Source organism: Pseudorca crassidens, chromosome 14 (genome assembly GCF_039906515.1).
Source record: "Pseudorca crassidens isolate mPseCra1 chromosome 14, mPseCra1.hap1, whole genome shotgun sequence".
Taxonomy (NCBI): Eukaryota; Metazoa; Chordata; class Mammalia; order Artiodactyla; family Delphinidae; genus Pseudorca; species Pseudorca crassidens.
In genome coordinates this window covers 90,713,425-90,735,212 of record NC_090309.1, presented here as the reverse complement: position 1 = coordinate 90,735,212, position 21,788 = coordinate 90,713,425, and the positions used below count along the sequence as shown (strand labels likewise).

General features: G+C 44.2%; 1 protein-coding gene across 24 annotated transcripts in view; it reads right to left on the bottom strand.

Moving 5' to 3' along the window:
* Positions 1 to 21,788, bottom strand: part of MYT1L (myelin transcription factor 1 like) — a 411,946-nt gene that overhangs the window by 181,298 nt on the left and 208,860 nt on the right. For all 24 annotated transcript variants that reach the window (XM_067703799.1, XM_067703798.1, XM_067703801.1 and 21 more), the window contains one exon: positions 13,191 to 13,332. The gene's annotated coding sequence lies outside the window, so the exon portion shown is untranslated. The remainder of the gene's footprint in view (positions 1 to 13,190; positions 13,333 to 21,788) is intronic.

Genomic DNA, 21,788 nt, shown 5'->3' with positions numbered 1-21,788 from the left:
CTTATAGCCCCGGTACCTGCTCGCGGCCGGTGGCCAGTGAATACCTGTTGAAAGGACAATGTTTCACTGGGCGCATTTGTCCTAATGTTAATAAGTAATCATCGGGGAACGTTCTGTGGTTCACGGCTCTCTCTCTCACAAATATTGTAGCATTTTATCCTCACGGTACCACAGTGATATTTGACGAAAATCTATACATGATCTTTACATGCTTATCCACAAACTCTTGGTTCCATACACGTCAGTTAGTTGGAATCTCCATTTCCTACTGTTACAAAATGGGAAGTTTACCACCTGAAGGAAGGTTCAAAGTTGAATTTACGAATGGAGGGAAATACGAATTGTTAAGGATGAACATGGTTATCGCTGAGGAATAGATAGGACTTTGGACCCACAGGAGCTCCAAAGACAGAAAACTCCCAACAGGAAGCTAATGGGCTTTGGTGAAAAGGAAGACGCCTTTGGGCTCAGAGTGGAGCATCTGCAGGGCCAGGGTGACCTGCTTATTCTCCAGAAGCATAGGACCTACTCAGTGGATGACGGGCAGAGCCTGGAGACGCGAGAAGGAACCAGGAGGTCTGTTCCGAGGGAGGTCGTAGGGGAGGGAGCACGAAGACGGCTAAACCTGGCTGTTGTTACTACTGTGAGTCTGAAAGCGTGTGAGTGATTGTGTGTGTGAAATGCAGCCTTGGGTGAACTTTGCTGGGTGCCCTGTCTGCAGTATGAGCTGATCACAGCTGGTGACCTGTACAGGTGTTGCCATTTCAGTCTCACTGCATTTGCCCTGGTTTCTGGGTTGATCCGGCCTCAGCGGGCTGTGTGTTCAGGGACCAGGGGTCCATCGGCAGTGTAATCATCGCCCTTAGCACTTCATCTGCGTCCGCTGGACGCGTGGGGAGTGAATGAATGCCCGTGTGCGCCCAGCACATACACCTACACACACCTTGTACATCCAGCAAATCCTTGTGAACAAATGTTCCATGGAGGTGCAGGGTGACGTCCCCATGGCATCCTTGTGGGCTGTCTGGGAGGAGGGGAGGGGCTGCGAATACCTGCATCTCGCAGCCGAAGCAGACGGTTTCAAGTGCGTCATCGGCAGCTGTGTCCAGCCAAGATCCTTCTTAACAACCATCTTCGCACTTGAACCATCACATGTGGTAACTGAGAACCTGAAGATTCTCCGGCTGAAGGAAAGTTCTTCCTTTTTGGTGAGATTGCATGGTACACGGATTTTATTTTTTTAAGTCCTTGCAAGGAAACGTTTCATGCAGCCCCTCTCCATCCCTCTAGCTCTGTTGCCAAATAAACTTTCCTCATGTCAACCTTATTTGTGGACTTTGTTTTCAAGGGGGTTGTAATGTATCTGTGTCAACTCTGAAGGACACTTAAAGGGCAAACAATGTAAATGACATGTGTGATACACATGGTGTTTTCCTGAGCCATTAAACAATTTCTGTGCCCAGAGTCACAATGTTACACATCGTGTGCTTAGTCGCACGGATCCCTTAATACCCTTAGGAGCCCCGCTCTAACATATTAGCTATGATTCGTGCTAAATCACAAAGGACATCCCATGAACGTTCCCCCGGCCTCACCTGCCAGCCTCACCCACCAGCGGCAGATGCTGGGGATGCTGGGGTCGGCACCTCCTGTCAGGCTCCCCGGTGACCCTTCCTCAGGTTCTAAGCCTCATGTGCCGGGCATTATCCCCTTCCTGACCCCGCCTCTCATGCCTCATTCTTGAAATCATTCCAAGGCAGCCTCTGGAACTCGAGGCGGGCAGCAGAGCATCCTGTGTATTGCCCCGCCCCGGGCCTCTGCACCCCGGGCCGGCCCCTCACCTGGCAGCCCCCTTCTATCCTCCCTAAATCCCTCCAGCCTTGAGTCTCAGGTCACCCGAGACTCAGAGAGACTCCCTGACATCACCAAAACACGGGGACCTCACCCCACTCCTTGAGGATCACGGGATGATCTCCAACCAGCCCGCAAGATCCTTGATAACTTCTCCATCCACATCACCCATCCTTCCAAAATCCTGGCCTCTTGACTCCTGGACCGTTTTTTCCTGCTTCAGCCTCTGCTCCACGGCCCCCCCTCTGTTTTCTCACTCAGACGCTCCCCCCTCTGGCTGCCACCTGGTGCCTTTCCAGCTCCCTCCCTCCAGCTCCCAGTCTCCAACCAGCCTTTGGACAACTGTACAAGGACCAGCAAATCGCCCACTGACCCCACCATCTCCTCATTGACCCCCCGTCCTCCGTCCTCCCCTCCTCGGCACTCACACTGGATGGACCACGATTCGCTGCTCTTCCTGCACTCCTTAATCTGCCCGCCTGTCTCTCATCTAAATTTCCTCCCTTGGGAAGGTTGGCTTCGCCGTCTGCTTTGTGCCAGCCCTCCTCCAGAGACTGGCTGGAAGGAAGGATGCAGTCCTGGCTGTCTGGTCTCACCTCAAAGCATGACGTGACCTCAGGTGGGTATTCAGTTCCTGCTGGCAATACAAGGTCCCCGTCCCCTCCTTCCTTCCCTCCATCACATCTCCTCCTCCATACCTGGTCCCTTCCTCCCCTCAAGCCCGTGGAGGACCTGGCTTCCCACCTCATCCAGAAGCCAGAAACAGTTCAAGACAGCGACCCCAGCTCCCCAACATCTACACCCTGTCTTTGCCTCCTTGGAGCTGTGACTGGACCACGTCTGCTTCTTGGAGGTCACCCTCTCTCTGGAACAGAGCCTTGCTCCCTCCCCAGAAAGGCTCCTTTCCTGCCCTGCGTCACCTGCGTCCGTCTTCCTGAAAGGCAAGCTCAGTGAGGGCAGGGGCTCTGCTCTCTGAAGCATCCCCAGCATCTGGAACAACGCCTGGCATTTCATGGGTGCTCAGTCGTATATGTTGAATAAGTGAGTGCATGAATGTGGACACACAAAAAACTATCCAGTTATCCACACTGTGATCAAAATGAACATCAATTTACAAATAATCTCTAATAAAGAAGAGGCCAAAATTTGACTGAAGGAGAATTTGATTAGAGAGGAAGACATAATTTTTATCATTTTGGTTAACAGAGAATGACTCCATCAGACAGATATTTTTTCTAGAAAATGGATTAATGAAGAAAAAGCTCAGAAAGTTACTTTTCTTCTGTTGTTAATTTAACCAACTGAAGTATTGGTTTCCTGGAAAATTTTAAAGTTATTATTTTTATCTCTTTTTCCTATTAATACACTAAAATCTTCTATTAATCTGTCTGTCTCACTCACACACATATTGTTTTTATGCATTAGCATGTTATCCATTTACATATACATGGGCATATACTATAGACAATATCTGCTGTTAATATCTATCTGTAAATCATACACAACTTAAATTACAAAGAAAAGGTTTTTCTATCACAAGTCACCACACTCGTGACTTGTCCTCCGAACTAGATGTACCTGAAGTCATCGTGGTTACCTTCTGTCAGCAGCTACATATGCAAATGTTTAAATACAAATAATGTGAACCTATATAATGTCAAAGTCCTCCACAACCATCTCCCACCTCCCAACAAGCGACACTCCACAGCTCTGAGTGTGAACATGATGGGAAACTGGCATACGTTCAAAATAATAACGGGAAGTATTCAACGGGCTTTGAAAAACGCCAGTCTCCCACTCAGACGCAGGGTGAAATTAAGCCTGTGTTTGTTAGTTCAGATGTCCTCTTGGAAACAGCTCTAACTCTACACGTTTGCCTTGATATTATAAACGGACCCACAACTTAATAGACATAAGGGAAGGGATGGCAAGTGAGCGGCAGGGGCCGGTCTAGCCTTTCTCCCTCCAAACCCAATCCTAGCTTCAGAGATAGGCTGGCACTTAAAACAGGGCAGGGATCTGTAGTCACTTTAAAAATAATTCAGTTCACAGCAAGGGCTCAGTGTGGCTTTCCCTCTCCCCCCACCTCCATTTTGGGTGCAGGCCCTGTTATCACCAAACAGAATGACATTCACAGCAGGTACAACTGACACATGGAAATTTGTTGGATCAGTGGCACTGATTGGGCATCTGTACTTGCAAAGATGATGGCGCAAGTAGGAGGTGTTTAAACATGTGAGTTCAGAACCCTGTTTGGGGTCCATTTCCATGTAAATGAAGACCACCAGCGGCTTCCATGCAAGGCACGTGGCAAGACACCCAAGCCAGCCCCCAGACTGCAGGAACGAAGCCTTAAGCAAGAAAACCGATAAAGAAGAAAAGAAAACCGGCTTTTTCCTTACCTTCCCGCATGTCAGATTTATGCAAGAAACTCCCATTAGCACTAATGAGACTCATGCATGTAAATCTCCCATGAAACGACGGGAGATTAACCTCATCCATCACCCTGCAGACACGGTTTCTGGGGAGGCTTCCAACAGGCGGACTGCCTGGCTGCCATGGGCTCTGCCTGCCTTTCCTTAAAGTGCTGAAGTAGCAGGCCCTGGAGAGGCCTTGGGAGGAGGGCACTCCTGCAGAGCCACACGGGGTGGAGGGGGCAAAGCAGCAGATCTGCAAGAGTGTGAAGAACTCGGAGCTCACGGGCTGTACCACCCACCTTCTCACGATGTACAGTATTAGCCAAATGAAACCAATAACCCGCATCACGTGGATGGATTCTCTGCCCCTCAGAGTTCGGCATTTTTTCTTAGGAGAGCGGGCAACGTGTTTAAAGGATGTTCCCAGAACCAGCGTTCCCCATTTTCCTGTCCTCTGCTCACGTGGTTGCGCCCTGTACACACCAGAATTTAGACTCATTGCCTCTTTTCCAGGCGGAACCTGGGATTCCTGCCGCGGTGCCTCTGCTGGTGCTGGCGGAGGATCCCATCTCCACCAGCCTCTCAGGTCTGAGGAGTTGTCTGATCTCCAGGACACCTCTCTTCTCCCCTGAGTTTGGCACTGGTATTGCCCTGTCCACTCCTTTCCCACGAATCCGCCCCAGATCCATTCTGCCAACTTCTCCGGGGACATCTGACTGGGAGTGTCAGCTCCCCCAGAGTCACAGCCTCTGTCAGCTCCTCTCAAGTCTCTCCACGAATATTCAGTGAATATAAACATCGATCACAAATTTCAAAGGGGAATAGGCGTATAGATGGGGCAGCACGCTTCAGGTACCCACAGGCATACGAGGAGAAGAAACTCCTCTCCTGCCCAATCAGCTAACTCCTAACCCTGAGGCAACCTTGACTGTCCTTCCTCTGATGTTCCAGCACTGACAAGCATCTGTGTGCAAACACACTTTCAAAGTATACAAATGGTAACCCTCTACGTGGCTTTGCACCCTGCGAGTTTTCATCTCACGACATAGGCTGGGCTAGGTTCGTACAAGCTCCCGCCTTCAAAAAATAATTCATAGTGTTCTATTGCATGAACACAACATAATTCATTGAACGAGTCTTTTATGGATGAATAGTTGTTTCCAAATTCCTGCTCTTACAAACAAGTCTATAACGTGTAACAAAAGTATCCAAGTCTTCTGAAATGCTCGCTGTGTGACAAACGCCATTCAATCCATCAAGTCCTTCTCACAGCACTCAAGGTAAACATGCTGTGATCATGCCTGACATACACAGAAGGAAACAGACTGCAGAGATCGCAGATTGTCCAGAGTCATGCTTGGATACGGTCCCTGCAGAGGCCATGCTCCCTGGGCACCGCCTCGCTGCAGCTCCATACGTACAACATATATGCAGCTCCTGAGTGTAAGTGTCTGTGCACTACGTGGACGTGCTCGTGTGAAGGCAACATCCTCTCTAAGCTTCACTGATGCTGCCAGTAACTGTGTCTGTAAAGCCACAGTCCTCAGTACGGTTTGAACACGGTTGGTCGGTAAACGATGCTATGACGTTGTCAGTCTGTGGGTCACACGGATGATGCTGATGAGGTTGAACACTTTTTCTAATGTAGAAGCCACTTGCATCTCCTCTGAAATTTCTTTCCATATTCTTTCTCCATGTTTAGTTAATATTTGTTGTCAAATTGAATATGCTAGTAAGTCACTATCTACCTTTTTTCTGCTCTGTTCTAATGGGATTATTCCTTGTTTGTTTGTTTGTTTGTTTATTAATGCAACCCTCAAACAAGGCAGGCACTAAAATTTCCATATTTTGAAAGTGATTTTGATTAGGGAAGATTTATTCATTTAACTGCTATATCATCTGTGTTTAAATTTAACACCCCTTTCAAGACTGTAATACGTTATTCATTATGCTTTGGCAAGTGTCTATTAATTTCCACCCATGAATTTTACATTGGATTTAAATTGTGCATGAAAGCTACCCATGAGATAAGGGCTAACATGATTTTTATTCTGGTCAAATGAGAACACATCCACAAGGCAAATGAAAATGATACATCTGAGGATAGTTGTATTTCCTCCCCCAAAGTAAAGATACATATACCTCCAATGGCCGTTCTAGAACCTTCTATGGAATGTGGGCTACTTGAAAGTTCTCTTCTAGGAGTGAGGAGAAAGCTTATACATCACTAAACGTCACGACTTTGTACATATTACACAAGGCTCAGGCTGTCGAATCAAGTGGCAAGTGTCCATTGTTTGGAAGGAAATTTAAAAGCTCAACATGCTACTTTTCCATGATAACAAAAATTCCACTAACTCCATCTAGAAGGAACTGTTGACATTAGCAGACTAAGAGGTTTAATTATAAAAGCTTCAGTGGAAGATGCTTCCAGTTATTTAAACAGAATGCTCTTCTCTAAACATATCAGTAACGGTAGATCTTTGTAAATAAAATGGTGCACAATCTCTTTGTCAAACAAACGCTAAGACCCAAGGAAAGGATGTAAATTATGATTAAAGAGGAGGAAATATGAAAATGGTGAATAACGTCAGCATTAGGCTTCGACCAGCACCACAAAATCTCCCAGCAAGACCTCAGGGCACAAATTTCTCACGCGTCACAGACTTTCAGGCGATAATTGCACTGTTAGTCTCCCCAGGGATTTATGCAGGTCTCTGCCATGAGTGTGGGGCTGTCCAGAGCACATCGTGGAGCGTGGGGGACCTCAGGCTGCGAGTGCATGGAAGGCACGGACACGCCCGACACACAGCACCTGCCCTATAGGTGTTTCTGCCTTTTGGGTTTTTCGAGAAATTTATGATATACTGTCTGATGTTCAAATCTCCTGGTGCCAGTGACTTCAGGGGTCACTTTAGCACCCTGCACTACTCTATTGTCCCCGAGAAATAACTTAGAAAGCGGTCCTGCTGAGGTTGGGGCTGAACGAGCCCGAGGTTCACTGAACTGAATGTGCAGCTTCAGCGAAGCCCCGGGCTCTCTTGGCATCTTTGGCTTTTCACGTTTTCCTAGTTCTGCTCCAGGGGCACAGGAGGGACGGGCATTCCGACTCTGAAACTCATGTGTGGAAAACGCACGTCGCTCGGAAGCTTTCATAAACCCGCGGGGCGTCCAGGGACCTCCCAGTCTCAAGTCACCCAGGATGCCGGAGGAGCATGGGGTCACAGAGGAAGGGTCCCAGGCTGACCTCGATCGCGGTGGCAGCACCTCCACTGAGCCAAGAGGAGCTCCTCTCTGGTGAGCTCCCCGCCCGCAGGTGGACTCTGGCTGGCAGAAGCCCCTGGATCTGATGCCCCTTGTCATCCACACCCACACACGACCCGCCTATTCCCCAACTCGGCTTCAATCAAAACACCCACGGATGGAGGCAATCGTTCTCAGCTGGGGGGAGAGAAGTGTCATCACCTGCAGTCCCTGTCACACTCCAGGGGAGGGGGAGGGGTTAGTCATTTGCATCCCACTTTCCAAGAGAGTGGTGGTCCAAGACTGAGACAAGTCATGTAAAATGCAAATTTCCACTATCTCCTAAATTCCAGAAAAATCAAAGCTCAGATGCTTTTACTTATTTTTCACTATCTGTACTATTTTATAACATTACATTTTATAAACATTGTTATAACGGCAGGTAACAAAGGTCATAAAGAAGATTTAAGCAATACTGATGAATCACTATGAAAACGATCGAAAAGCATTAGGGATGATCTTGAGAAAACATGACTCGAAATTATTGGGCTGTTTTCTGAGCAGGGGGCCACGAGAGTGGTGAACTCGGAATCATATTAACAGCGTTGCTCCTTTTAGGCAAAACAGTGTGATTTAGTGGCAACCTAGCAGTTTTACAAATTCTTGGTGTGTAAGCATATATATACACACAATACTTTACATGCACACACAAATAATATCTATTGTAAATATGTGTGGAATAGACACAAGGAGAGCAATGTGTGATATTTGCATAGGGCTTTGGGAACATGGCAGGGGCAGGTCCCAGCAGTTAAGAACGCTGGCCAGGAGCTAAAACACCCACCTAAGTTTGAGTTCCATCCGTGCCCTTTACTGTGTAACGTTGGGCATTTTATTTAACTTCTCTATACATTAGTTTCCTCTGATATAAATTATGGATAAAAATCTGGACAAGAAGAGTAACACAGGGTGTTTCGAGGACTAAATGGGATAGAGTGAGTGGTACTTTGAGAACGGAGCTTGGTACATTGTAGATACTTAATGGATACTTAGCTACAATCACCATCATTAGTAGTTTACAGTATTTTCATGTAATCCATCACACTTGATCTAGTCCTTTATCCCTGTTTTACAGAAAAAGAAAGTAAGACTTTGAAGGGATTTGCCCAAAGGGACACAAATGGTAACTGGCAGTGTTAGGACGAAACTAATAGTATTTGTCAGCTGTTTTAAATAAATCCGATTCAAAGGGTCAAAGACCACAGATTTATAAAGTTGGAGCTATTTCGGCAGATTCCTCCTTCTGGACACACGATACACTTTTCTTTAAAACAGTCGCCATTCAGAACACAATCCATGAAGCTTTTTGGGAAACAGATATTGATTTTATTTTAAGTAAAGTCTTTAGCATAGAAATTGGATGGGAGTGTGATTTTCTCTTTGGGCTCTGGTTCAGAGGAAGTTGGATTTCCTAGAGCACCAGCTGTGGGGAAGCCACAGGTGCTCAGCTCGGCAATCATGGTGGCTAATTGGGACACATGGACAGAAAATGCCCTAAATCAGCACTTTCATCTCTCCCATAAGAGGAAGCCCCAAAGTCCTTCTTGACTGGGGTTGCTAAGGGAAGCCAGGGCTGAGGACAGGAAATATGGCCCACGGGGAGCCGGTGGTGGCCACAGGGTGGGGAGGGGCTGGGAGTGCGAGGGCTGCAGGACTGGGGCCGTCTGTACTCAACCGCTGCTGGCTTAGCAATGGCAACGGGACCATGGGCCCTTCCACCTGCATCCTTCGATTCTGGGTTGCAATCTAAGGAGTAGAAGCAGCAAAAGAACAATTCTGGGAATCCATAGTTCAAACAACCACACGGCAGCAGGTAACAAGACTCTGGATGGTTGAATACGATAACGCTGGGCATTGCAAGAAGAAAGGATGGTGGGCAAACGAGTGAGAGCAGCTAGTAATCAGTTTCTGGGATCGAGAGCCCTGGAGTGGACAGTTCTAAACCCTCCATCTGAAAGGACAGGGAGATGGAGCCACACCACGTTCTCTCTCCTGTGGACGACAGAAATCACAACTGCCTTACCAACACCAAACCCAAGCCGGGAGGAATTAAGTCCTTTGACCTAACAAGCAGCTGTGTGTGCCAAGTTATTGGTATCTATGTCTATGCCCTGAGTTCATCTCTGGGTTTTATCTTTTTCTCCTACATGGGAAGTCACTCCCAATTCATCCATCTAATGAACTAATCTTTCGAGGCCCAGCTCTGGGGTCATTTCCTCTGCAAAGACATCTTTGGCCCCTCTAATCAGAGCTAAGACCTCTTCTCCATCCTCCCAAGTCATCTTACCCAGACCTCTGCTGATACCATGAGAAGCGACCGAACTCCTTACAGGGCCGGGAAACATGCTCGGCTCTGGAAGGCGGAGGGACCAAGCAGGTGTTCTGCCCTGAAGGAAGGACCTTCAGGCCTGTTTACTCTTGGTCCTTACCACGTCGTTGTGATGCTTTGAGGACAGTGCCCATGCCTCACCCGTTTTATACCTCCAGAGTCTAGAAGGGCTCATGGAACAAAATAGGCACTCAACAGTGTAGAAAAAATGGGAAACAGATGAACATAATGATTAATACACAATTATCCCTTTGTATCTGGGACAGAAAGGGTAGTTGTGAAAGAAACCTTTCCTTTGAGTCCTTTTCTTGCTCTATCTATTCTACTGCTAACTTCTGAACATTTTCATTTGGTTTAGAAATAGACTTGGATTGAAGATTGAAATTTGAAGGCTTCTTGGAATTAGTGATTTGCGTCAAATGTAGATCTCTAAACAAAATTCCGTTGTCAGCCACCTGAGTCTGGTGCAGTTACTGTCTTGGCTACTTATTAATTATGTCATCTTAACATAGTCACTTACGTTCTCTAATCTTCCCTTTACTGAGCTCTGAAGTGGGAAGGATAATCTCTCAGTCTAGGAGAATTGGGGAGGAATTTAGTGCTTGCCCAGTGCTGGCGTGTGCGCTGGAGCTCGATCGTTGGTAGGTTTTGTTATTTCAAAAATGACACAGAAATGTGATTAATCACTCATTCAAATATACTGTGCCTCTCCACATTGTTAATATTGACCATGGTCTTGAGTGATGCCTCATCATACCTAAGTTTTGTATTAGGCTCTTATTATAAATAAAGAACTTCTGAATGCCAGATAAGCTTACCTTTGATGGCAAAGTCTATGTGAAACATTCCATGAAATTGGTAATTTTCTACTAAGGAATTACTGATTTCAAAATTCTGAGTTTTAAGAAATTCAACAGAAACTGTCTCTTCATTCTCAGTGCAGATTTGTGTAAAACTTTATAGTTAACATTCCCTACAATCACTTATTGTTCTCCATACCAGGATCAGAAAAAATAAAATAAAATCTTAATATTTTTCACACTGAAAAAAAATTTATTTAAGGTAATGGTACATGCTCAAATTGGGTAGGAAAATTCACTACCATAAAACATTGAAACCTCTATTTCTGTCTGATTAAGAAACTTAGCCATGCAACTTATAGTTTTAAAGTGATCCCCATCAAAATCCCAATGTTGTTGTTTTGCAGAAATAGAAAGATCCATGCTAAAATCCATATGGACCCTAAAGGAACCCCCAAATAGCCAAAACAATCTTGAAAAAGAAGAACAAATTTGAAAGATTCATACTTCTTGATTTCAAAACTTACACAAAGCTACAGTAAACAAAACAGTGTGGTACTGGCATAAAGACAGACACACAGACCAAAGGAATAGAATAGAAAGCCTACAAATAAACCCTTGTGCATATGGTCAAATGATTCTTGTCAAGGGTGCCAAGACCATTCAATGGAGCAAGGGCAGTCTTTTCAACAAATGGTGTTGGGAAAACTGGATACTTACATGCAAAAGAATGATGCTGGACCCTTAACTTACACTATATACAACTAACTTGAAATGGATCAAAACCCAAAACTAAACATAAGAGTTAGAACTATACAACTCTTAAAAGAAAATATATAGGAAAATCTTCATGATGTTAGATTTGGCAATGGTTTCTTGGTTATGATACCAAAAACACAGGCAACAAAAGAAAATAGATAAATTGGACTACAACAAAAGTAAAATTTTCTGTGCATCAAAGAACACGACCAACCAAATGAAAAGGCAAACCACAGAATGCGGGAAAACATTTGCAAAACATTTATCTAATAAGGGCTTAATATCCAGAATACATAAACAGCTCCTACACTCAACAACAACAGCAACAACAAAACTACTTGATTAAGGCAAAAAACTTGAATAGACATTTACCCAAAGAAGATATATAAATGGTCAATAAGTACATGAAAAGACCCTCAACATTACTATCATTAGGGAAATCAAGTCAAAACCACAATAAATACCACTTCACATCCATTTGAATGGCTATTATTAAAAACAAAACAGAACAAAACAACACAAAAAACAAGAAGCGTTGGTGAGGATGTAGAGAAATTGGAACTCCTGTGTACCGTTGGTGGGAATGCAAAATGGTGTAGCTGTGATTGAAAACAGTATGGAAGTTCCTTACTGTTAAAAATTAACATAGGATCAAACAACTTCACATCTGGGTATATACACAGCAGGGATTCAAACTGAAAGCAGGGATTCAAACAAATATTTGCACACTCATGTTCATAGCAGCATTATTCACAATAGCCAAAATGTAGACGCAACCCAAGTGTCCATTGACAGAGAGGGAATAAACTAAATGTGGTCTCTACATACGACAGAATCTTCTTGAGTCTTAAAGAGGTAAGGGATTCTGACACCTGCCACAACATAATGCTGGTAAAATCAGCCAGCCACTAAAGGACAGATACTGTATGATTCCCTCAATGAGGTCCCCGCAGCAGTCAAATTCACAGAGACGGAAAGTAGATGGTGGTTTCCAGAAGATGGGAGGAGGGGGAAATGGAGAGTGAGTGCCTAATGGGGACAGAGTTTTAATTTTGGAAGATGAAAAACGTTCTGGAGATGGGTGGCGATGGTAGTCGCACAGCTACATAATGTAAATGTACTTCACGCTCCTGAACTGTACACTTAAAAAAGGTCAGGAGGTAAATTTTATGTTCTATATATTTTACCACAATTTTTAAAATTCTTAAAAAAGAACATTAGCCATATATAACTGGAAGTTTGCAAGGAGTGTGGTTCTGGAGGTTCACAGCAACACTGAGAGAGGCTTACCAACAGTAATTGACAGCAACCTATGAGGACCTTGGGCTATGCAAATGGGCCCTAATTAAAGAAGTGCTTAATTCCTTAAAGATAAAGGGTCCCTAATAGACTAATAGTGGAGAGAGAGATCTGATTTTAAAGGGACTCTGCACGAGGCAGCCTCTGTACAACTGCCAAGGGGTGAACAGACCTATTAACATGGCTATGAAATTATTTTGGGGGTAATGTTGTAACTGGATAAAAGAAGACTACTTGAGTCTATGTTTAGTAATAGATGATAAATTCTGACTGTACTGAGTTTGTTTATTAAGATTAGGAACGTTGAACTCTTGATCAAATACAAAATCCTCTATTCGCAAACCTGTCTTTGTGCTTTTTGGAATTCTTGTTAAGGTAATAGACAAACATCTGTTTGCACGTAGAGCCTGAAGTAGGACACGGGGTCATTACCTTTATGTGGCTGCTTGGATCGCCATACGTCTGTGGACCAACAGAACCTTTCCTGACGGGGTGTTGCTGATAATTTCAGAGACACAAACACTCGATTGGATCCAATAACTACATTTTTCCTCTTCCACGAGATGCAGTCACTCTAGGGAAGAATAAAAAGGCAGAGGAATGCAGTTGATTATCGTAATGCGACAAGGATCCTACCTGCCGGGTCTAATCACCAGGGAGGTTTGTGCTTGAGGACAGACGGGGGATGACAGCCAGGCTGGGTGCACAAACACACGGAGACACTACGGGGGGACCTGGAGATCGTATCACAATGCACTGATTTGTGATAAATGATTCCTTATAGAAAAATCTCTTTAGATAACTAAATTGCTGTTTGTGATGTAAAGATTACACAAACTGTTAACACGTTCTCAATAAAACTAAGTGTAAGTTATCTTTGATTGAGTCTGAAAAGTATTAAGACAGTATGAAATATTTAGAAGTTAATTAGGGAAGCATAGTGATGTATCTGCATGTCGATACAGAGCTTTTATCATCATAGTTTGTCAGATGTGTTTTTATTTTTATCCTTGTCCATTCAAAAGGCAGTAAATAAGCTACGGTCCTTTCCATATAAAAGGTTTTCCAAGGACATCTTATTTGCTAATGAAAAAGGAAAACAAAATTCAACCTCTTAAGTATTCATTTAAAATTTTCATTTGTTACAACTATAAAGCAACAACAAAATGCAGTGTTTAAAATGGCCTTTGTGCATAATCTTCTATGGTGAATATGTACTTAGTGGGCACAGTTATTCTGAAGATGTTCTGAGATGTTACTAAATTGGCTAAGAATGGTTTGAATGGTATTCAGTGCAGAGGTTTTATGAAAAAGCATCTTAATTCTCATCATATGAAGAACATCAAGTAGACAAATTTAAATAAATCTTATAAACAAACCAACACAAAGCAAAACAATTAAGCGATTAGAAAATATATGAAAAGGATTGGATATTAATGATCAAAGCCACTCTATCTGATATAGTGCCAACACTGTTAAAAAATCACATTTTAGTGAAATATTGTTATATTAATTTACATGTTTTACTTTTCTGGTAATCCTAGAAATTCACCTCTATCGTTTTAAGCATTTCATAATGTGTTGTACATTCATCACATGGATTCCCATCATTCTGGGGGCTCCGTGGGGTTCTGGGAAGACAGCAAAGACAAAGACCACCGGGCTCACCCGCGAGGGGCAAATGACAGGCTTTTCATTAAAGTCATTAGGGTCTATAACATCGAATTTTGTGGACAAAGTTGTATTTGACACATCCTCTGTTCTCCATGCCCACGTTCACGGATAAGTCAGGGAGTTGAAAATGTCTTTCTCATTCCCCACACGGACAATGCCCTCCTCTCAGCCTTCATGGAGCTTCCTCCAAATATTGCTGTGTCTGGATCCTTGCGACAGTGACCTTGATCCTTTCCTTGGTCCCTTGAGCTCACGGGGAGCTGGGGCTCACCCACAAATACAAGACACTCTGCCCCACTTTTGGAAGAAGGGAACTTATGGTGACTGGCAGCAGGAGACACCACCTCTTCTCCAAGAGGTATTTTCACCCCGGAGTCATTTGTCAGATGTAGATTAAAAACGGATGGATTACAGGTTAAATGCCCTTGAAAGACAGTTGATGTTTCTTAGTAAATGTATATATATTTTGATTTAAGACAACTGAGATGTAAAATAGAAATTTCTTCTTTAAGGCAGAATTTAAAAAAATGAATGAAAAACTGAGCTGATGATTCTTTGAACAAAACACCTCGCATTATGTAAGACTCCACAGAACCGTCTACTAATGACTGAGTCCCTTAGTGACGTGATCTTATAAGACATCACCTTTTCTCAATTACTCAGGTACAAGAGGAAGCGTTATGCTCCTGTGGCTCTGGCTGTCTACAGTTCTCTGTCACATATGCTGCTTGCGATCGTTTGTAATGGAATTTCCAAGATGAGCTCTCATATGAAGTGTTTAGCAGGTAGCTTAGTTGCAAAACACAAATGACGCAAATAACACTAGCAGGTGGGGGTGGCTTTAGATGTTCAGCCCCACTGTGTCCTCGGGTACAGCTTTACTGCACCTTCCTCTCATCCACCATCACTCAGATGAGGATCATGGGGCTTTCTTTATAGCACTGGCCATTATGTGAAATTATCGTACATGTTTTACTTGGTTTTAAACTATTTGTTTTGAGATAATTGCAGATCACGTGCAGCTGGAAGAAATGATACAGAGATCCCATGTGCCCTTGACCCACTGCCCCTGGTAATATCATCTCCCCAGACTCTAAGATATCGTCACAACTGGGATATCAACACCCATTCACTCCACTGATCTTGCTTTACTTGTGCTCCCGTGCATGTCTGTGTTTAATTGTATGCGAATTGATCACTTGTGTATGTCCACTGTACACCCGCACAGCCAAGGCACAGAACGCCGTCACCACAAGTGTGGCCACCCTCTTATAAGCTCACCCACTTCCCTTCCCGCAACCTCGAATCTGCCTTCCATTTCTATAGTTTTGACAATGTTCTATAATGCAGAGAACAGACTGGTCGTTTCCAGAGGCAGGGGAGAGGGGTGTGGGTGGGGCTAGGCCAGACCAGTGAATGGGGTCAAAAGCACAAACGTCTATTTGTAAAATCAATAAGTCCTGGGAATGTAACGTACAGCATTACATCTGTGTACATTTGTGTCGTATATGTGAAAGTCGCTAAGCGAGTAGATCTTAAAAGTTCTCATCACACACAAAAAACTTTGTAGCTATGTGTGTTGATGATGTTGACTTTTATTTTTTGGCTGCACTGGGTCTCTGTTGCTGCGCGCGGGCTTTCTCTAGTTGCAGCAAGCGGGGGCTACTCTTCGTTGCGGTGCGTGGGCTTCTCATTGTGGTGGCTTCTCTTGTTGAGGAGCACAGGTTCTAGGTGCACAGGCTTCAGTAGTTGTGGCACACGAGTTCAGTAGCTGTGACTTGCGGGCTCCATAGTTGTAGCTTCTGGGCTCAGGAGTTGTGGTTCACGGGCTCTAGAGCTCAGGCTCAGTAGTTGTGGCTCGTAGCCCACGACGCAACCATGGAGACACGAACAGTTGCTGAGCAGATTCTGCCAGGCTGAACAACTGAGCCAATGATGAGCGAAACCATCAAACACACCTCTGCCCAGCATCTCGTGGTGTCGACCAGCGCTCGGCACGTGGGGAGTCGGGGGTGAGGGACTGCTTGGGGAATGCCCACACCGGGTTTCAGTTTGGGGCTGTTGGGGTCCCTTCTCAGGAACCCAAATCGTTTCTTCATTTTAACATAGTATGTCGTAGCATGTAGTAAAGAAGTGGTTTTAAGTAAAAACTCAGTTTTAGATCAGTGCATTTTAAATGGCTGCATTATAAAATTCATTGTAACTTTACCTTTATTAATATTCATGATATAAGGCCAATTTTGAATTTCCCCATTTAACAAGCGTGTGTATTGCTTAATGTTTAGATTAGTTATGTAGTGAATAAAAAGCATTGTTTGTCCCCGATTCAAGAATGATTGATTACATCATAGTTGGTTTTTAGACTGATTATGTATTGAGATAGATTGAAATGTAGTAATTTATCTTGTCATGAAAAATAGACATAAATGACCTCCTGTTTGAGATGTTTGCATTTGGGGCTAAAGGGAAACCAGATTTCTTTGTTTCTTCCCTCCCTTCCTTCCATCTTCCTTTTGTTCTTTTTAAAATTTGTTTCCAAATAGTGAGGTAGAAGAGAATATTCTAGGCTGATATTTGTAAGTACTTCTCCAAATATAACATATTATAAATGGGGTTATCTTTATGTTTTTCCATTTACCATTTTTAAACAAGTATCAGAGAAATTGTGACTGGCAATATGAGAAATCTGATCTATGAACGTAACTTTCGGAGCTGGTGTAGACCATTTTGAGGTAGGTTTGCTCCTTGCTAATTTGTATGTTATTATTAGAACTCCTTCTGCTTCTTGTTTTACTAACGGCTCATTGTGGATCTATGGCTTACATAGGACGTGGCTGCACATTAAAGAAACATCAGCAGTGCACCCAGGCCCCACAAGCCACGTGGCTGAGGAGGGACAGCTGAGAGGTGGCCCTGGGCACACCCGGGGGCATCCAGGAACCGCCAGGATCTCCAGCAACCCAGGGCCCGTTTGGAGCCCCACAGAACCGTTCTGCTGGGAGCCAAGAGTATCTTTATTTGACGGGTTTTAAATATAGACAATGAAACAGCTGTGTTTAGTGTCTTTGTGAACACGGACCGCGCTCGCTCAACAGCGTTGAAACCCCCGGGAATCCAGCAGCTATTGAGGGAACACGCTGTTATCAAGGGGTGAGTGTTTGTCAGTCACCAAATGTGCTGTCACCAGAGAAGTGCGGGGAGGAGTGGCTGGAGGACTGACCTGCGCCCTCCTCCTGGGAGAAACAGGCCACCCCCTCGCCCAGCGCAGCTGAGTCCCGGGTTCCGGGAACTGCTCTTCCGATTCCAGGAGCTGAGAGCCTCCAGCCTCCACTCCAGACCGTCTGTGCTCTGAAGACTGCAATTCCCAGCCATCATGAGGAACAACAGCATGTAATATGACATATCAAAAAATGTATTATGTGTTCTCACCAAAGTTATGCACATACATAGTTAAGGGGTCAGGTAGCTGTACATGGCTTGTTATGGAAAACTGTTCCCCAAATACCACGCACATTCTACTCCCAGCTCCCCAGAGGGCAGGGTTTTCAACTCTTTCACCCTTTCTTTTGACATTGACCTCCATTCACATCCCTAACAAAAGCTCTCCCTCCTCTAGGGCACTATTTCCCACCCAGAAGCGTTCATCTGTCAACTTCCAGGCTTGGAGAAGAAGACGCTTTCCAACACACACACCTGCCGTCCTGTCTCAGACACTTCTGTCCCAATGCAGTCACGGGGGACACTACGTCAGACCATTAACAACGTCACGTTGTCATGACTATGAAAACGCTGTGGACGGCGGAGCGTAGGCTTTACCACATCCCTCACCCGCAGTCAGCAGCTGTGCTTGTGCACTTGTATCCGTCCTGTGTGCTTCCCAAGAGTTTATCCTCAAAGTCTCCCAATTAAGTAGCCTCCTTTCACTGCAAGCAAGCACTGGGTGTCCATTTGGGGCCGTGGATGACATCTCAGGGAGCTGTCCGTGCGCTCCCATCCGGCCGTTTTACGTCAGGCCGCCTGAAGGGCTGGATGGTCCCTTCTCCTCCAGCCCAGCCAGTCCACTCCTCCATCTCCTGTTTACTGCGACCCCTGCCTTCCTCTTTCTTGGATGGATCATCACCCATTGCTTCCCAAAGAAAGGAGGTTCTTTTTTTTTTTTTTTTTTACTATTTCCATAATATTTGAGTACAAGAATCTAGATCGGAATAATTCCTCCTCAGGCGTTGGAAGGTTTCATTCCGTTATCTTCTACCTCTTGAAGGTTCTTTGCAGAATCCTTTCCCCTAGCTGCGCATTCCCAGAATTATTAGGACTGTCCCTTGTTCCACGCGTGCTGTGATGTTCCCGTAATGGGTGGGTGTGTGGATCTGTTTCCCTGATCATGGTGGGCGCCCTGCAGAGCACCCAGGGATCTTCTCTTCCCTTCTTCTCTTTCCGGAACTGCTACAGCTCATACAGGACAACCTCTGAGTCTCTCTCTCGGTTTCCATCTCTTTGTCCTTTTGTTCTTTTTTTTTTTTGAATTTTATTTTATTTATTTTTTTATAGAGCAGGTTCTTATTAGTTATCCATTTAATACATGTTAGTGTATGCATGTCAATCCCAGTCTCCCAATTCATCCCACGACCACCCCCTGCCACTTCCCCCCCTTGGTGTCCATACGTTTGTTCCCTACATCTGTGTCTCTATTTCTGCCCTGCAAACCGGTTCATCTGTACCATTTTTCTAGGTTCCACATATATGCATTAATATACGATATTTGTTTTTCTCTTTCTGACTTACTTCACTCTGTCTGACAGTCTCTAGGTCCACCCACATCTCTACAGATGACCCAACTTCACTCCTTTTTATGGCTGAGTAATATTCCATCACGTATATGTACCACATCTTTATCCATGCGTCTGTGTCCTTTTGTTCTAATCACGTTGCCTCATTTTACCTTCTCACCCTTCTAGTGAAACTTCTTAAAATGTAAATTTCAACACTCACATTTTTACTTTCAAAGTGAGCCCTCTTGTTTATTTGAATCACCTTCTCCCTCTTCCAATTAGGAAATATTTTGTTCTCATTTAGTAAATGCAATAGTTGTCTCCCATAATCTGAGAAAGTTAATGGGAGTTTCTTTTTTCCTCTTGCATACTTTCTATTTCCTCCAATTTGCTTCGATCCCTCTTCTGTTCTGTTTGTTGGCTTGTTCTGGTCTCTGTCATATTACGGGATTTTCTCAGGCATCCGGGGTCCTTGTCTGTTGCTCAGACTTCCTGGGGCAGCATCAGAAATTCTCCTAGAGGCCCTGCTCGTATGGACGATGCATCTGGATCTCGGGCTTCTGTGTAGGATGTTTGACAGGCTCTTCCCAGGGCCCATCAGTTGTGTGTAGTGGGTGAGAGTCGGACTCTGCAACCAGACGGCATGTGCTTCGATTCCAACCCTTCCATTTATTACCTGTGTGCTCTTGGTAAGTTACCGAATCTTTTCTCTGTATCAGTTTCCTCATTTGTAAAGTGGTTACCACTGAGGAGTTTATAAAACTATTTTTTAAAAGTGTAATGTCATCGGGATTGTGTCTGATACACGGTAAGTGCTGTACAGGTTAGAGGAGGGACCTTGAGGGGCTCAGTCTCAATCTCTGAACTTCCTTTAGCTCCAGCTTTCTGCGTAGCAACCAGCCCTCAGCTGTTTCTATCATCTCCCCAAAGAGACTCTCTGATTTATTCCATCAAAGAGTAAACCTGGAGTTTTCTGCTGAAAAGAAATTATCCCTGCTGTCTACTTGGCTTTTAACCTTTCAACCAATCTGCCAGTTTCTAGTCCAGCTTCACCTTGCCTCCCATGGGGCCTGAGTCTGCCAATCCTGGAGGGACCGAGGGTCCTGAGAGTGGTTCTGAGCCCATCTGCCTCCTTGGGCTCTGCTACATCACTTCTTCCTATCTCTGCTCTCCAGCTCTAAATGGGGCCGCCATTATCCCCTCTCTGTTCTTCTTCTTTTTTTTTTTTTTTTTTGATAAACATGACTCTTCTGTCATTTTAGTGGGATTTCAGGAGAGAGAAGAAGCTAATGTGCTTGGTCTGCCATCTTTAACTGAACACCCAAAGTCTAACATCTGTTCATCTCTTTTACAGAAAAACTGCATTCCAAGAAAAGTACAGAGACAACACAGTACGTTTCTTTAAAAACTTTTTCCTCCTAAAGAATAGTCATCTAAAACCCCATCTTTATTTTGACTTGACTCTAAATAAGATTTGTGTGTTGAATACTAACATTTATGCCTAAAACCAATGAGGAAAATGAATTTTCTCGTTTTTGTCTCAATTGTCTGTTTCCTGGGTGATTAGCCCACAATGATTTCCACTCGATTACTTCTCTTCTTCACCACATACCACATTTTTCCAATCCCATCTTTCTTCCCTTTGACACAAATTCTGCCTTTTGATGTTACAGCCTCTTCTTTCTCTTCTGTGACCCTCCCCTTGGAGGTATGATTCTTACAGGAGTAAACAGGAGGCTTTCTCACGGGTAAACCATGCTTTACTTACATTTGTATCTTTAGAACGCAATGCAACAAAAAATAATTTGGCAAAAATTACGCCTCTGTAAAAGAGACAACTGGTAAATAAAGTGCGAGCCGTGTGTCTCTCGTGGCCCCTCACTCTTCTGTCCTGGGTTCTTCTCTGTGGTGCCTTAGATGTCAGTGCCCAGCACATTCCTCTCTTCACCTGTTAACAGTATAATTGCTTATTGGATTCCTGAGCCCAAACTCCTAGCCACAATTTTGTGTTCCCCTCCATTGCTTCCCAAAGAAAGATGCTTGGGAGGTCTTCTTTCTTTTTTCCTATTTCCATAATGTTATCTGAGTGAAAAAATCTAGATCGGAGTAATCCTCCCTCGATGTTGAAGGGTTTCACCCCACTGCCTTCAACCTCTTGAGGATTCCTACTGAGGTCCACCCTGGGCATTCTTACTGCCTCCTCGACTTTACCAGCGTTTAGGGGTGCTGCCCAGGTGCCCCCACCTTGCTCAATGTTGGGGTTCAGGGAAAGCACAGGCTTCCCTCAACGACTCACCCCATCGGCCTTGCTGAGATTCACATATAAAATATGTGACCATTGGCTGTAATAAAATAAAAATTATGAAATGGATAAACTTCTAAAAACTCATCAAATTACAGATAGTTACAAGGTTCAAGTAAAAGGTTAACAAAAACCTCTTATGGTGTTCAGAATTCAGAGTTACATATGTACAAAGTCACAAATATATTCAAAGTTAAAATGTATATCATTATTAAACCTTAACAGTCTAATCATATCTCCCACCTTCCTAAGTGTATCTTTTTAGGCAAACATTTGATTAATTAA